This window comes from Lepidothrix coronata, unplaced genomic scaffold (assembly GCF_001604755.1).
Source record: "Lepidothrix coronata isolate B3197 unplaced genomic scaffold, Lepidothrix_coronata-1.0 Scaffold13, whole genome shotgun sequence".
NCBI classification, from domain to species: Eukaryota; Metazoa; Chordata; class Aves; order Passeriformes; family Pipridae; genus Lepidothrix; species Lepidothrix coronata.
In genome coordinates, this window is record NW_016690193.1 from 8,758,213 (window position 1) to 8,776,028 (window position 17,816).

The window sequence follows — 17,816 nt, forward strand, 5'->3', positions numbered from 1 at the left end:
GCAGTGTGTAGTGATTCTTTTCTATTGAAAGTCATTTAAAGGTTTAACAACTAAAGGTTCAGAAACTACACATATAATAGCATGAATCATCTTAGCACAACTTTAAAATACTCCTTTCTTTGAAATCACAGTTTTCATTAAAAAATAAGGCTATAAGCTACTTACTGAATATTATGGGTATAAAAAAAAATGTAAACTGTGCTGATGGGATGTGTCTGATTAATGAAAACGAGGTGAATTTAGACTAATAGTTACTGCCTGTGTCATTGTGGCACAATCCTGGTGAAGGATAAGCAGGGTAAGTGTCAGTAGTAGCTGGGACATGTTAGTGCAGACACGTTAGAGCTCCATTCTTTTAGGGGCTGTAGAAAACATCTGTGGCAGTATCTCTCTCATGAAGGCTTTCCAGACCGCCAGCTGAGAAAAGAGGGATGTATTACTATATTTTTGGGAAAAAGAAGCGTTTGAAGATGAAGGCTAAAATTCATTAATGGCCTCAGATCATATTTGCGATGAGGAAAGAATCCGGCAGAGATCCTTCCCCTATAGCAGTGCTGGCTCCCAACTGTAAGTGCTAGGGTCAGGAGAGGTCAAATTCATTACCATCCATTGATGTGGCTCTTTTGCTTTTGGGTTCTCAGCAGGGGAAACTCATCCCACTCTTGCTGAGCCTAGATCTGGGTGATTTGGGCTGGCCAAGATCTCCGTCAGCTCCTCTGGTATTTGGGGAGGTTGAGAAAACATAAGCAGATTGAAGAGACAGACAAGTCAGATATCAAAATATTACCTTACACAGACTACTGGTTGATGTAAAAGATACATTATTGGGCTTTTCATTGAGGTACAACATACAATTCCTAGGAAGTTATTAAACAGTAGCTTTTTATCTCCACTTCTAACTTGCACAAAGATATGCATCTTTTCTATGTGTAGTACTTGTGCTCTATACCACAGACCCGGGAATCTTAAAAAAATCACCATCACGTAGCTTACAGGAAAGAGAAGGTAAGCTGACTTGACAGACACACAACATATTGAATCTTCAATTTTGTAAATGTAGACCAAAATTTATATCAGCCCAGGTGTGCTGGAGCCACTAATGAAAACTGAAGTTACAGCCAATTATCCCTTTTTTTCTATCAGGAAGAATGACCAGTTTGGAACAAAAGCACGGGAGAGAAAAGCAAATGAAGAGAGAGAGAGTGTGTGTGTGTGTGTGTGTGTGTGTGTGTGTGTGTGTGTGTGTGTAAGAGTCTCCCAAACTCTCAAACTCTCTAGTGCCTTTACAGAGCATTACAGCTATCAGCTATTTACCCTCAGAAAAGGAGCTGTCAAGTAAATGCCTTCCTATTCACATCACATGGTACGTAAAGATCCTGAGCTGATCCATACCTCATGACTGAGGTATTGCAGGTCTCTTCCCTGCAATCAGTGTCCATTAAAAACTGATTTTGTACTACTGACAATCTGATGGTACTAAAATAAAATCTCCTAGACCCCCTGGTAATGAAAAATTATCTACATGAAAGGAAGAAAGTACAAAAAGGATTTCAGACTCCTTTAAAATTGTAACAACTTTTTTTCTCCAGTAAGTCAATAGTCATTCTTTTTATTTTTGCTTTCATTAAGAATACTTCAAAGCATTTTGACACGCTCTATCACAGTGGACCAGACTAGTTACTTCTGAATAAGTTAAAATGTCTTGTCACTGGAGTGTGGAATAGAAGACAGTCAAAATGAAATCAGGTTGAAGTGTCATTCACCTTATTGAATCAAGTGCTAACAGAATATTGACAGAGCAAAATATCCTCTTCTATAACCTCTGACCTTTTTAGATTTTCATTTTGGGAAAGAGAACTGGAAAGATCCATATCTTCTGGGTAGCAAATATTCAGAGACATAGATGCTTTTATGTGGTGGTATCTGCACAGAAATATAACAGATATTCTCTTGCTTGCTTTGGCCAGGACACAGCTGTTAAGACTTATGCTGTTCCATTGCCCTTGGTCTAGTGAAGATGTAGTACAAGCCTGGCTAGTAAAAGTTAGAGTCAAATAGTTCTTCCCTAATGTAGCAGTTTCTTAATAATTTTGCTGCATCAACCTATGAACAAAACATCTGTCAGTTTCTTATAATTATCACTTTCCTTACATTTGTAACTCTGCTCTAGTTTTCTATTTCCATGTTTTAAACTTTTATTCTGAGGTCCATTTAAACATGGAACAGTTAACCGAATTTACATAATCCCATCTTATCACATTTAAATTTCAAATTAATGATAATTACTGAGTAAAAGAGGTAGACTTTCTCCTCCTAAAAAATTAAAGAACCATGATTCCTTAAAAGCATCATGAACTTCAAAAGGAGAAAAAACCCAATAATAATTAAAAAATCCCATCTCCTTCTACTCCTTGTCTCTAGTATTTTAATGATGAAAATACAGTTTCCCTCCAACTTAGAGCATTGGTGCTGGAGGAGTTGGAAACAATATCCTGCTTTCAGTTATCAGAGACTTGTTCTCAGATATAGCTCATTTGATATAATTATAAATTGAAAATGTGGAAGCAAGTTGCTTACAATCTGCCGAGAAACAAAACAGGGGCACATTTTTAAGAACATAAAGGACTTTTCACCTTATGTGAAGATCAGGAAGATCCCGTGTGCTCAGTGGCAGAGGTAGGGGAGGCAGAAATCACATTGTTCACCCATGGGCAGCACACCTGAGGATTACAAACATAAGACATGAGCTGAGAGTTAAAAGGATGTTTGAATTTCAGCAAGTACTCTAGCTCAGGAGGCTAAACAGTGGATAGTGGAAAGTACAATTGATTTCTTTTTCAGGAAATAGCCAGTCTGATTCAAGGGATGAAGCCACCAGCAGCCAGCGCAGGAATTCATGCAGGAATTCAGAAAGATGCTGAGAATCTGTGAAACAAGGACATTTTAGCAATTGTGGGGAAATTTCTCCTGAGCTAAAATAGCCTTATGAATTTATTTCAGAAAAAAAAGTTGCTGAGAGATACCCTGAATCAGATTTTAAATTTACTGAACAAAGGCACCCAGAGGCACCTATCTGGCAACATCTGGTTCAGTTCTGAAGGAAGGGAAGGCCATGCAGCTGAGATGGGTATGCTATTTTGCTTTGTGCTAAATGCAACTGACCTTAGGCAGGGTGGATTGTGATTCAGAATAAGAGCCTTCAGTTTTAGAAGGATTCTGACCACTGCAGAAATCATTTAAATTCATACTCTTGCTGTCTTCACAAATTTGATGCCTTTGAAGCTTGAAAAATCTTGCTCCTTGTAGGTTAAAAATACAGATGACAAACAGAAATCTCATGGAACTAGTAAACTTCAACAAGGAAAAAGAAGTATCCAACTGGTATAAAAACCATGAACCAACATGATTAAACAGTAAAAACTGAGGAAACAAAGTACCTTTGACAAGTTCCGTAATTCCATGCACCATATCACCTTTCATTTCATTTAACGAATAACACGTAAACACAAAAATATCTTTTATGTCATTGGTTCAAGTCACTGTTATACTGTTTATATTTAATTTTCTCTAGAAGACAGGAAATGTTAGCTCATTATCTCAAAAGTTATTCCACATTAAATCCCATAATACATAAGTCCAAATTTGATGCCTGTATTATTTAAAGAGTCTTTTGTACGTTCCTCACTGAGGCAAAATGCATACATTTATCACTTTAAAACAAAGGTCTTTGAGGTATATATCACTATAGTTAGAAGAATATATAAAATTTGAAATTTTGGAAGATGGTTGCCGATGTTGCAGCACTGCTTCTCAACTGCAGTGCTGGCACAGCATGGACTACAGCCTGGTCAAGATGCACTACACAAAGCAACCATTTCTTTTCAGATGTTTAGAAGCCAGGCTCTTTTTTAAACTTCTCTTCCTTTCTGAACCATCATCAGTTCACTGCCTTGTTTCTAAATAAGCACCCACCAGCTTATACATTCAGATACACAGTCGCAGATGGTTCAGAGACCAATCTGTAATTTACCATAAGAAAGCTGAGCTGATTTAATAATGACCACTACAAAATATAAGTACAACCCACACTGAGTGGATTAAGGAATGGCCAACTGACAGCCCTCAAAAGCATCTGTCAGTGAGGAAACAGTCACAGAACAAGGATTTTTTTCTCATACCTATATGTAGGCTTTTCAATGCATCTCTTAGAAAAAAAAAATCACTCCTGGTATTATTTGGGAATATTTCAAAGCTGAAACCTGCACCTGAAAAAGGTCTAAGGGGGTAGAACTGAAATGTTAAACCTAATTTATGATACAAAACCCTAATCTTGCTAGGCTTAAAGAAAATCTCACCCTGGAGCTTTCCAAGTTGCATTTTAACTTCAAAGTTTCCAAGATTCGAAAAATCTACCCTTTTCCAAAATGGCCCCTTTCTAACTACTCTGATATCTACTTTTTACTTCAGACTACTCAAGTTCTAGAAGTCAGCACAGTTAAGACACACAGAGCAACTACAAAAGCACACTCATAAAATGTAGTTACTGCTACCCATTTATGCAAAACTGATTAAAAATTCTTTAATGCTATATGCCAGAGTTGCTCAACACCACATGTAAAGAAAAATTTGAACTTTTAATGATTTGGTATAATAAATACCTGAGAGATTTGTCTGATATAAGTCTATCTCAATGATTACTTGCAGTGTGACTTGTTTAGAGGTTTACTTTAAGTAAGGTGACATTTTAGCATTACATACTGGGTTTTATTTTTGATAGCTGTGCAGTTCTGTTTCACTTGCTGGAATTGAGCAAATGTGATTTCTCATCCTATTTGTGGTTTTGTTTTTGTTTTTTTTTTTTACTTCCAAAAGTCTCTCATACATACACTGGTAAAAGGTTGCAAAGCAATACTACCTAATTCCATGGTAGCAAAGCCTCAGATACATCTAATTTGTTTTCAGAGAAAATTTGCTTTGCTCTTCTCCTCCATAAAGGACAAATAGCATCACATACAAACTAATTCTGGGCACATTTTGCTGTTTATCATACTACTGACCTTCAGAAATGGATGTTTGGTTTCATATAATTACTACATAAGGTTTTCTTTTTTCCTATGATTATATTGAAGTTTTATTTGAAGTATCTGAATGTAAGCCATTGACAGAACACATTCTCCGTAACGATATATTCTTTTTCAATAAGCCTATATCTATATCTTCCCATTTTTTATTTTTGTGTCTGGTATCTCCCTTAAATAAGGAAAGGTTAACCAGTTATTGATATGTCTTTGCATCTTTCATAGGAAAAAACAGATGTATAATATATAATTTTTATTTTTGTCACAAAAACTGTTCTTCATCAAGGATGCAATAGAGACGTTAAAAGTTTGATTTACTGCTTATCATTAACCTAAGGATCATAGGTACTTGTGATTTTCCTCAGAAATTCTGAAACTGCAGCTAATGAGTATTTTAAGTTCAATTTTTTTCATGATTAATAAAATTAAACAAAACTACCCCAAATCAGGCTTAGAAGCAGAAATTAAGGCAGTCTTATTACTTATGTCAGGGAGAAAAAAAACCCCAAATATATAGTGAAGAGGTCAGAGATAAGAAATCATACAATCGTAGAAATGTTAGGGCTGGAAGGGACCTTAAACATAATCTAGTTCCAATACCCCTGCCATTTGCAGGAAAGCAATTGTCTAGATCAGGTTGCTCAAGGCCCTATCCAACCTGGCCTTGAACACTTCCAGGGACTGTGTGTCCACAACTTCTAGATTGTCTGTCTTCCCTTGTCAGCCGTTGACTTTGTTCCATCACAGAAGGCCGCCAGATTTCTCAGACACAATTTGCCATTAGTAAAGCTGTGCTGGTTGCCTCGGATCATCTCCTTGTCTTTTATGTGCCTTAGCACATAAAAGATCCTCTTCTAGGAGGATCTGCTTTTCCCAGGCACAGAGGCGAAGTTCACTGATGTTCCTTTCTTCCCTTTTTAAAAATGGGAGTGATGTTACCCTGTAGAGCACAATGTTTATTAAGCATTTCACAAATGCTTCCCTTATAGTTGTTCCGTTCCATCAAGGACTATATATATCCTACCAAAAGTGTTGCATATGCTTAATATTGCATATATGTTAAATTTTTGCTGAATGGGTTAACGATTGCAATGTCTGTCTTCAGATTCTATATAACTATAAAACAAAAATAATAGAGCAAAAGTTTATAACAAAGGTAAGATGGAAATAATTTGTAATTCACAGTGTTAAAAGCAGCACAGACAGCAATACTGAGAGCAAGTTCTTACAGGATTTTGCAAATAGGTCACAGTTTGATACAACTAAAGTAATCTCTGTTCTGTGCCTGAGGCTGAACTCTGATGGTTTAGTGTCTTGTTCAAACTTGATGCCTACTACTTGGGAACTAGAAGCCTGAGCTAAAAGACTTTTGGCGTGTTCTATTAGTTTCTTCAGAATTCAGTGAAGAAATCTATTTTCTGACCAGATTTCTTCTAATTTGAAATGGCAAAGTTTTTTCTTTATTGCCAGAAATAACATTGATTAGTTTCAAAAGTTTTGACAGATGCTTTTCAAGATTTCTTAACCTGTAGTAAATTGAAAAGGAGACAAGGGGAGTAATCAAAATACGTGCTTATTTTGCACCTGGTTCAATATGTGATGAGAGGATTTCATAGTTCCCCCACACTTAAGAGCAGTCAGTGCTTAGTTTTGGTGGCTGATTTATGTAAAAGAACTCTGCAACATGTGATGTTGCCATTCTTGCTGGCAAAGGGTAGAAAGCAGTCTAATCCTGTAAATCGCATTTGTCATTTATAGCGGTAGGATTATTCTGACCATACGTCAGACTTGAAATTGTTGTCCAAATCCTCGTTCTCTTTTGGCCCTATTTTGGGGAACAGGATGTCTCTAGCCACTAGCAACCGTGAGCTACAGATGACTCTATGGTTATTTCTAACTCACAAATGTTTCAGTGATGCATTTGGATACATGGTATCTCACCTACTATAACAGACAAGCAAAGGACAGAGATGAGAGGCTCTCAGCCTCAGAGCAGGGAGTCCAAAGCTCTGAAAACTGTCTGCAATGCTATCAATATTAAAGCCTGCATTTTAATCATTTAAGCAGTGAATATGGCTTTCCAAGCTCTGCTTCAGGGAAGTACAGCCAAGTCCCAGTCTAGGAATGGTGCACATTTGTCAGACTCAAATATTTCCGCCAAGCATTTTTTTGTTTTGTTCTGTTCACAACAGCACCTAAGAAAAAGGGGTTGGGGTTCAGTTCACAGAAGACGATAAATAAACACAGATGATGATGTGAGCAGTGTCAAAACTCCAGTTACAATGAAGACTTACTCAGCACATTACTAGTGAAAAAAACCCCAGTATTTATTTCAGGGTGAATTGAGCTGTTCTCCTGACCATCTTGCCTAGATCTCCATCTCTTACCAAGGGAGTGTAGACACTTGGAGGCAGATAGCTAAGCTCAGATGTTTCAATCCTTCCCCTCCCAGTTTTCCCCAAGAAACAGAAAGGAAACAGCTATAAAGAAATGTCCATGGTACAAAACTACTGCAAGCCAGTCTGATGTCTCTGAGACAAGCTGCTCTCAACAGCAATAAAACTGCAATCCTCATCATTGCTCAATCAGCAGGCCTAGTCCATAGCCCTAACCTTGGAGGGACTGACTCTGAGGAAGCAGTTTATTTTCCATCCTCTGTTCTGTTGAGACTGTCAAACCCAGCCCAACTGTGAAATTGCCCTTATGATTCAGAAAATTTTCATCAAAAAGGACAAGGATTTATTATGCTCATTTTGTTTTTGTTATCTTAAAAAATTGAAGAAACAATGAACTCCATCCAGCCCTGGCATAACTAAGTACAGCCTGCACAAAAATAGCTACTTGGCTTCTCTCTGCAATTCAGTATGCATCCATTCATCAGTGCTTTGTCTGGTAGCCAGTTTGGAGCTTATGTGCTGGTGTTACAGTACAAACCAATTTTGATTAGTTGTTATTTTGCGAAATCAGTTGCTGTGAGACAATATGAACTAATTTACTGAAGTCTCAGTGTTCTAAATATACTCTGGATATACCAAACTCACTAATTCTACAACCTTACTAAAAATCATAATAGAAAAGAAAAACCAACAAACCCAGATTGCCTAGAAAGCTGGGGGGGTTGTTTGTTTATTTTTTTTTAAATCAAACACTCCTGATAACTCAGGAGTTATCAGGTGAGATTTTATTTTTAATATTTTCCATTATTTCAACCTGAAAAGAATGAAGAGCTATAAAATATAATATGCAGGACCATTATTTCTTGTCTTTGTAAGGAGAAATGCCTTTCTTGCTTTTGTGTGTGTGCATGAATTTATAGTTTTCTGTGTATTTCCAAAAAGCAGCTCCATTAGTTCAGTAATATCTGTCCTCTTTCTATAAGATCTAGATATTAACAATCTCTGGGAATATTAGATTACTTATAATTAGATCAAAGTAATGTAAAAAAAGGAAATATTTATTCTCTGACTTCACAGTGTTCATATGATACATCCATTTCCTTTTCAGAAACTACAGCTTTTTAGTCAATCCTTTTTTTCATCTTGAATCTGAAACTATTACTTCTCTTCACCCAAAAAGGTTTGACAGTAACCACTGTTGCCAGTTTCAGTGTCCTTGATTTCCCTATAAGAGATCTAGTACCCTTGGTTCTGTAAATATATGTATATATGTTTGGTCACATATATCACTTGTTAAATTAAGTTAGAAGCAGTTGTTAGAAACAAGACTAGAATATTCTCATATTTCCCTTCATTGTTGAATTGTCTTCTTTCTGATTTGCCTTTTTCTATATTTACAAAACTTTTATTTATACATTGCTAAAGGAACATTTCTGCCTCTCTTAAATATGAGTTCCTTGTTGGTGCTGAGCATGTATTCACTTGTAATTTCACACATTAAGTTGACATGCTCACTCTACCCTGAAGACAAGCAAAACCACCACAGATCTAAGCCTTGATTCTCCTTTAGTCAAGGATACAGACTGCACTCATCAATCAAACTGCTGACTTGCAGGATAATTCCTTAGGTAGGTAATGTATTAGTAGCCATTACGCTTGTTCTGCTAAGCCAATGACTTTGGCAGACAAGCTGTTTGCAGGTACATCATGAAGGTAAAAGAGTAGCAAGAAAAGTCATAACTACAATACCAAAAACTTTCCAGGAAGACAGGATTTTCCACCATTCTATAGATAAAATGAAAGCAACTATGGGCAATAATAATAATGCCAGTAATTACTGGCAAAAGACAGTGTTCTGTCTTCTTTAAACAAAACAGTGTTAAATTTATGTTTTGGACAAGCAACATTTTATCAATTAAAGAAATTTAAAAAAAAAAAAAAGCAAACAGTGAGTTAAATTCTCCCCAGTTTTAATTTGCATCTATCTGTCCAGACATAGTTCAAGAATGAATTCAGGAATTAACTCAGAGTTTTAAAAAAAATTATAATGGTCTACGGGCTGAACTTCACCTTCCTTTTCCTTCAAACAGAATGCACAATGGTGTTTGATAGATCCAGGTTCAGAGGGTGGATTAATAGCAATGGTCTGGAGTCAGCTAGTAGCAAACTCAGAGGGTAGGGGAGGACACGTGAAAACACCTGCCTTTTTTTTTTTCAGTAGCTGCATGGGTGAAGGATCCATTACCTCTGCTAGAAGCAATTTTTCAAGTATCTGGAGGGAAAAACATCTGATTTGATCATATGAATTTCATGCCCTGCCCATATACTCAGATAGCAGTAGTAAAGAGCTGCTGAGCTCTTTGGGCTGGAAGTCAGTTTAAAGAAGACAGAAGTTCTCTATCAACCGACACCTCAGGAAGACTTCCATCATCCCCATATCACCATTGGCCAATCAGAGCTTAAATCAGTCCAGCAGTTTAATTACCTAGGTAGCCTTATCTCCTCGGATGGTAAGATTGACAGAGAGATAGACTACAGGTAGAGAGATAGACAAAGGCATATAGTGCCTTCAGAAAGCTTCATAGAAGAGTTTGGCAAAATAAACACCTGAAGAAAAGTACAAAGATCAGTGTTCACAGAGCCATAGTGCTCTCTACTCTCTTATACGGATCTGAATCATGGGTCATCTACCGCCACCACCTGCGACTCCTAGAACGCTTCTATCAATGCTGCCTCCGTACAATCCTAAACATCCACTGGTCAGATTATGTGACCAATACTCTGTTCTAGAACAAGCAGCAGTCACAAGTATAGAGGCCATGTTGCTGAGAACACAGCTGCAATGGGCAGGGCATGTCTCAAGGATGAAGGACCACCGCCTCCCTAAGATCTTGCTTTATGGTGAACTTGCCACCGGCTGCCGCAAGAGAGGAGCCCTGAAGAAAAGATACAAGGACTCCCTGAAACAACATCTCAGCCTTGGCCATATTGATCACCATAACTGGTCTACTCTGGCCTCCAATTGGGAGGTCTGGAGACACACCATCTATAACACTGCTGATGCTTTTGAGAAAGCATGCAGGATCACTCTTGAGGAGAAAAGACAACACATAAAGAATCGTGCCTTGCAGTATATTCCACCTAAGGAGTGCCTTTTGCAACCAGACGTGTCTATCTCGTATTGGCCTTTTTAGCCACCAGTGCGCCAAATCTTCGTTCTTCGAAGCCTAGCCATGATGATGACTATGGTACCATTTATTACACATATATAAATGCATAAATACAAAACCACAGCTATATGTTAAATACAAGTTCTTAAATAAAGCTGATGTCTCCTGGAAAGTAATAAAATAATTAGCACAGTGCACCATAATACTAACCTTGGTAATGCTTGGGCTTTCAACCATGTCTTTCATTTAGATTATACACTGAGGGATTCTGATATTTGTGTTTATGTTTGGGTTTTTTTAAAGTTTCTGAAAATGAAAGCTGGAAAAATCAGGTTTTTATTGATGTGGAAACCCAGAGTTGCATATGGAGGCATATTCTCACTGATGTCAGTCATCCCTCTGTGGAACATGGATTGAGTCCCAGTAGATTATTTATTCCACACATATATCTGCAACACCAAGAATCAACGTATTTCATGATAGTGATGATTAAATTCAGTCTCTAAAATCTGAGGATCAAAAATGCACATTTCATTAATTTTTTAATAAGTTGATATTTTGGTAATGGTTGCGTTAAAAAGCATTGCAGAAATACCTGATGAATGTCAAATATTAGATGAAATAATATGTAAGAAGAATCTATGTAATTTAAACTCTATCTGTTAACCAAGTTATATTAAGAACAAATCCATCCACAGTAATGATCTTGTATTTATCTATTAGGCTGTCCATGAATTTGTCTGGCACTTAGATTGCCTTTGATTTCACTGCACAGAACATTTTTCATTCATGAAGCAGTGGAATCTTATTACAAATTAATTCAGAAGTATGTTTAAAATTTAAACATATTTATGAATTAGGACTGCAATGATACAGTACTTAGAGAGCAAGTTTTGCTAAGAGAGAAAAAACAGTTGAACATGAAGATCTCTGCTTCTACCTGTTCAGCTGTAAATATTTCTGATGACACTATCAGCAGACTAGCAGATCTCTTGAACTGAACAAATTAATGCTTTCCTGTTGCTCCTGCTGTGTTTGTCATGAACCATCTGTGCAGCAAAAAATGACTTTTTGTAGCTGGTTTTCCAGAAGTTATTTCTTTGGTATTAGTATAAATAGGTAAGTTTAAAAAAAAACCCCGAAAACAAACTACAAAACCCCAACTCTCATTTCCACTACCAGTGGGCTTTTACCTTTTCTCCACCAGAAACCAGAAGGTTGAAAAGAAGCCAGAACAATGTCAAATTAACCTGAAAACCTTCCAGTTCTTTTTCATCCTGTGAAGAGATGATTTTCAAGTTTAGCTTGATTTGTTCAGAATGACCCACAACAACAGAGGGGGTTGCTTGAGCCAAGTTATTTCATTTGCAATTAGTTTGAAGTGAGCAGCCTAGACAAAAACAGGTTTTGTTTTTGAATTCTTATTACCTGACATGTAGGACTTTACATAATGTGACTTGCATAGAATATAGAATACTAAGCAGAATAAAAAAGATACAGTTTTTATTAGCTACAATCAATGCCAAAATTTTAAAATTATAACTAAGCTATATAAATTTAACTGAGATTTAATTTAACATAGTTTCAGAAATCATGCAAGTTAAAGGGTTCCTTGCAAGGAAAAAAACATAAAGGCCATTCCAAACTGGAGGTTTGGGGCTAGATTTTGTCATTCTATGTATATTAAGAATTACATTAACTTTATACTATATTTATACTTTACATTATATTACATTAATTACAATAACTCACAAGATGACTTCTGCATGTCTACATGTTGCCCTTTAACAATACATGTTCAAAAGCATTCAAGCAAAATTATTATATGAAATCTGCATGATAATCATGTAAATGCAGATACGTCAGATTTTTGTTCTTTCTATGTCAGGCTACAATACAAGAAGAATGATCTCATTGTCAGGTTGAAGAAGATTTGGGGAGGGTGGGAAAATGAGAACAAAACCATCATGACAGTCTTATATTGGAATACTCAATTCAGAACTGTCTGAAAGAACAAATAATATCTCAAAATCACAAGAAACAAGAATAAAATTCCAATTTTAATTCCTTATAAGAATGTAGGGAAAGAGATACACAGTGTCTTGCCTCTAGGCAACATATTTCAGTGATTAGAACAAAATCTTTTCTGGTTTAATCAAACTTTTTTCCCTAAAAAAGTATAATGGTTCCTAATGAAGGGTGGAACTTACATCACTGTGGCACATACTGGCTTAATTTAATAATAAAATATTTTGAAATGCTCTTGTACGTATTTACAAATGAGAAATACCAAAACGTGAGGTTTTTCTCCTCAGTGTCTTCCTACAACTATTTTTTTTGGGGGGGGGGTGTTATTTCTAAATGACAGAGAATAAGTCCTGGACATAATGATCTCAGGTGACACCATGCCAAATCCTTTCCTGTTCTATCTGAGGTGACATGACAGTACATTATACAGTGAAGCAGAAGTTACCACCATTGTGACCTGATGAAACCTAAAAAGAATGCTTGAGCTTTTATATTATATTTTTCTGACTTTTAGCCTTCTTTGAGATAAAAGTAGAATGCTTTGATCCAGCATCTTCATTAGCTGCTATCCAGAGAATAATAGGATGACAAAATTACTCTCTAGAATTTTTCCATAACCCCAACAGACAAAGGTATAAAAAACATACTTTGTGGGCATTTTGATGTACAAGACTTCTATTAAAGCATTTAAATGCACTATAAAATAAAAGCATTTATATTTCAATTTTTGCGTAAATCTATTGTAACTAGAAAAAGAAGTGAGTTTGTTTTAAATCAGAAAACTATAACGGTATTTTAATCTAATATGGACCTTTTTCAAAACCAACTCAATCAATTGAAGGTTGGAACCTTCAGACATTATCCACCACAGTGAACCTACAGGCTTTAATGGGATCATTTGGATAAGATGACCATTTCAAGGTGAACAGGGGTTAAAGGACTGGGTCTCAGATATATGCAATAAAGCTGAGGTACACAAACAGAAGAAATACTGTAGAATAATTTCATCTTCCTAATATAAATGAATATAAAACATTTTTATATTACCTGAAATGTTTTATTTTGCTTATCAATACAGTTGAATAAGAAAATATATTTAGAACCCTTTATTTCTGACTTCCTTCATACTGTTTTCACACCAATGTAATTTCATATACTTTAACTGTATTACTTTTGTTTTTCCTCATTGCAAACAGTCAGACCTAAACTCTTAATATCCTCAAAATAAATTGCTCATTATTTTAACACCTTCCTGCAGTCAGAGCTTCTCAGCATGTATCATATTTCTATTTCTTAAGTTACAAATGTAAAGCAGTTGGGAGTCTGGCTGATTTAACGTCCAGATTTGCTCAGAGGAAGCAAAGAGGATTTTATGTTTCTCTGTTCACTGATGATATGTGGTATCTGAACTTGTTCAACTATATTTAGAAGGACTTATCAGGCACCATTACTGAGAAGAGAAACACAAACCAAGGCCAAGTCTCAAACAAGGTAATCACAGTTACGCTTGTCCTGCTGGAGGACTTCAACCACCCCGACATCTGCTGGGAAGGTAGCACAGAGAGCTGCAGGAGACAGGCAATGCAGGAGACTTTCAGAATACATGGAGGATAACTTCTTGAGCCAGGTAATAGACAGCTCTACCAGAGGGGATATGATACCTGGTCTGATAGTCACTAGTGTAATCGAGCTAACTGGGAATGTCAAGATTGGAGGCAGCCTGCACTGAGGGGATTGTGCACTGGTGGAGCTTGCAGTCCTGAGGGATATGGGTCAGGTAAGGAGTAAAGTCAGGCCCCTGAACTTTAGTAAAGCAAATTTCTAGCTCTTCAAGGAGATAGTCAGTACCTCTTGAGTGGAGGGATAGCAGGATGGGGACTGGGAAAGCAAAGTGCTTCCCATTGTAAGTAAAAATTCGGTTCATGACCAGAGTGTACTTAAGTCTATGGGACCCAATGAGATGCATTCCAGAATCCTGAGGGAACTGGCTAATACAGTTGCCAAGCCACTTTCCATGATATTTGAAAAGTCACGGCAGTCTGGTGAAGTCCCAGGTGACTGGAAAAAGGTAGACATTGTACTCTCTTTAAAAAGGATAAAAAGGAGGACCCTGGTAACTACAGTCCTGTCATCCTCACCTCTGTGCCTGGAAGATTATGGAACAGATCCTCCTAGAAGCTACAATAAGGCAAATGGAAGACATGGGGGTGATTCAAGACAGCCAGCACAGCTTTACCAAGGGCAAGTCCTGCCTGACCAACATAGTGACCTTCTATGATGGAGTAACTACGCCAGCGGACAGGGAAAGGGATACAGATGTCATTTATCTGGACTTCTGTAAAGACTTTCTGTAAAGCCCCCACAACATCTTTCTCTCTAAAATGGAGAGATGGATTTGATGGGTGGACTGTTAGACGGATAAGGAAGTGGTTGGGTGGTCGCATCCAGAGGTTAGTGATCAACAGCTCAGAGTCCCAGTGGACATCAGTGACAAGTGATATACCTTAGAAGAGGTCTGTACTGGGACCAGTGTTATTTAATGTTATCTTTTCTGACATAGTCAAAGGGATCGGGTGCACCCTCAGGAAATTTTCAGGGATCCTACAAGAAGCACAAAGAGAAATTTTTTACAAGGACAGGGAAGAATGGCTTCAGACTGAAAGAGAGTAGTTTTGGATTAGATGTTAGGAAGAGATTCTTTACTATGAGGGTGGTGAGGCACTGGAAAAGGTTGGCCAGAGAAGTTGTGGATGGCCCCCTCCCAGGATGTGTTCAAGGCTACACTCTGAGGAGTCAGATCTACTGGATATCCATGACAGGGTTGGAACTAGATGATCTTTACAGTCCCTTCTGATCCAAACCATTCTACGTTTAAAAAACCCAAAACAACCAACACTCTCCTTTGCTGAACCAGAGCCAATGTGCTCCTGAGAGCAACTCTGAGGCAGCTGGACAGCTGCTCTCCTCAACATGGGCTTGAATATTACTACACAGGCTTGGATTTTAAAAGCATGAGTAGGCAATCCAATCCCTGAAAACCGCTATGTGCATACTTAATTTGAGCACAAGTAATCCTGCTGAATTACTGAATGTTTGGAAAGATGCTAAAACATTTTAATGTTTTAGAAGGTTGAAGGCAAGATGATGAACCACTCAGAAAATTCAGTATTTTATCACCTATTTACAAGATTTTAACAGTATCTTATTTCAAAAGTGAAAACTGAATTATAAATTAAAAAAACTACAAATGAAAAGGCAGGACAGGACATCTGGGGACAGGACAGGACAGGACAGGCCAGGCCAGGACATTCAGCTGTAAAAACTGAAAATCTCTGTTCTCAACCACTTCACTTGGAAACCTGAAAATAAAAAGTAAATATTTATCTATATCACCTGAAAAATTAAGCTTTTGCATAATTTTGGCATAACACAGCAATTTAACTCATTAAATATGTCACTTGTGTTACACCAAAATCCTGAGAAAGACAAGGCTACATTGTTTGATATTTGACCTATAAGTTGCCTACTTCCTAATGCTGTAGACCTTATGGTGAAAAAAAGGAATTATTTTGAATTTCTTAATACGTTTCCATGTGCACAATTCTTCTACAATAGCACCTTCAACTAAGCCAAATGTTTTCTGGATTAAATGAGAGTGATATGCACCCTTTCTACAATTACAGATCCGTCTTCCTACCGTCATGTTCCAAGCTGTCTTCACATGAGCTCAACTTGCTTTTCAGTCTCCTGTCTCCAGGGGCTAAATTAGGAGCTTTGCTATCTTTAATTCCTTTTAAGCTGTTAGAGAAAGATAAGCAATTCCACATGATAGCCCAAGATTTAAATGACTACAGTAGGAATCCCAAACAAATGCAGAACTACCTGCAGCCAGGTAGGCTTAATCCAGGCCAGACATCCTACAAGAGGATCTATGATCAAATAATGGTGCTAGGACATATCCATAAATTCCAACTGTCACCAAAACTTCATGTAAGTTCTTTCAGAAATAAACAAACTTTTAACAGAATAAATAATGGCTTCGGGATTTAGTTCTATATAGCAGCAACCATTTGAAGCAAGAGAAAAACATGTAACAGAAATCTGGAAATCTGCTTATTCTCTCCATGGATCTAAACACCATAGGGAAAGTATGTGTTGAAAATCTACACTGATGTGAAATAATCAACAACACCTATAGCTTTTGAAACACATATAGGACCTTCTCCACATGCAGAAATCTCTGCCAGAAGAATCAGTATACACTATGGAACAGAATCTAGTAACAAAGAAAAAAGATTATTGTGTCTGACCTGGTTTAAAAGGATTTTAAGTGCTCTTGCTGGTCACTTAATACTTTGGACTTAGTCTCCCACTGGTGCATTTTTGTCAGCCAAAGGTAGAATGGGAAGTGCATCAATGTTTAATTCCATTTTGGCCTCCTTGTTCCATCCAAGAGCAGGTTAAGTGCAGCATTGCTTGTACAAGCTATATCCATACTTTGGCAATACAGTGTATCAGTACTCCGATGCTATAGTAGATATGGCTGTATGCCTAACAGATACACCCATAGTAAAGGAAGATTAGGGAATGATCTTGACTACTAGAATCAAAATCGACCCTACTGCCCAACTGTTGGTTTGCTCTCTGGCTTCTGCTTGGACTCTACACATGGCTGTCTCCAGATCAGTTCATTTAAAGCCTCCTTGAAAAAGGAGATGTCACAGCATGAGTTTTGGATCCCTCTGTAGTGCATAAAAATTATCAGAATTTCTACCTCATAGATCAGAACATCTTAAACCGTAAAAACCACATTCACAAAACACCATGGTCAAAGACTGGATTCAAAGTTACTTGAATCAGTGTAGAAATCTTAGATTCCAATAAGCTTTGAAACCAGAAGCCAATCTTGTGTCATTATCTAAGCCTTCTCTAGCTTCTGAAATGGATCTGTGCGAGTGGTATAAACTAAAGGATAAATCATACAACGCACTACTTGTGCAGACTAGGAGAGGGTACCATAATAAAGTGGGAAACCAGTGGCTTTTCCAGAACACTTGTCTATCTTCTCCAATACCAATTCAGTGTGAAGTACGTGACTCCAGCATTGAGTAGTAAGCCATTCTGAAGACAAAATGAACCAGGCA

General features: G+C 37.2%; 1 long non-coding RNA gene across 2 annotated transcripts in view; it reads right to left on the reverse strand.

Moving 5' to 3' along the window:
• Positions 1-17,816, reverse strand: part of LOC108493026 — a 41,478-nt gene that overhangs the window by 14,869 nt on the left and 8,793 nt on the right. For both annotated transcript variants that reach the window (XR_001873305.1, XR_001873306.1), the window contains one exon: positions 2,634-2,720. This is a non-coding gene — a long non-coding RNA (uncharacterized LOC108493026). The remainder of the gene's footprint in view (positions 1-2,633; positions 2,721-17,816) is intronic.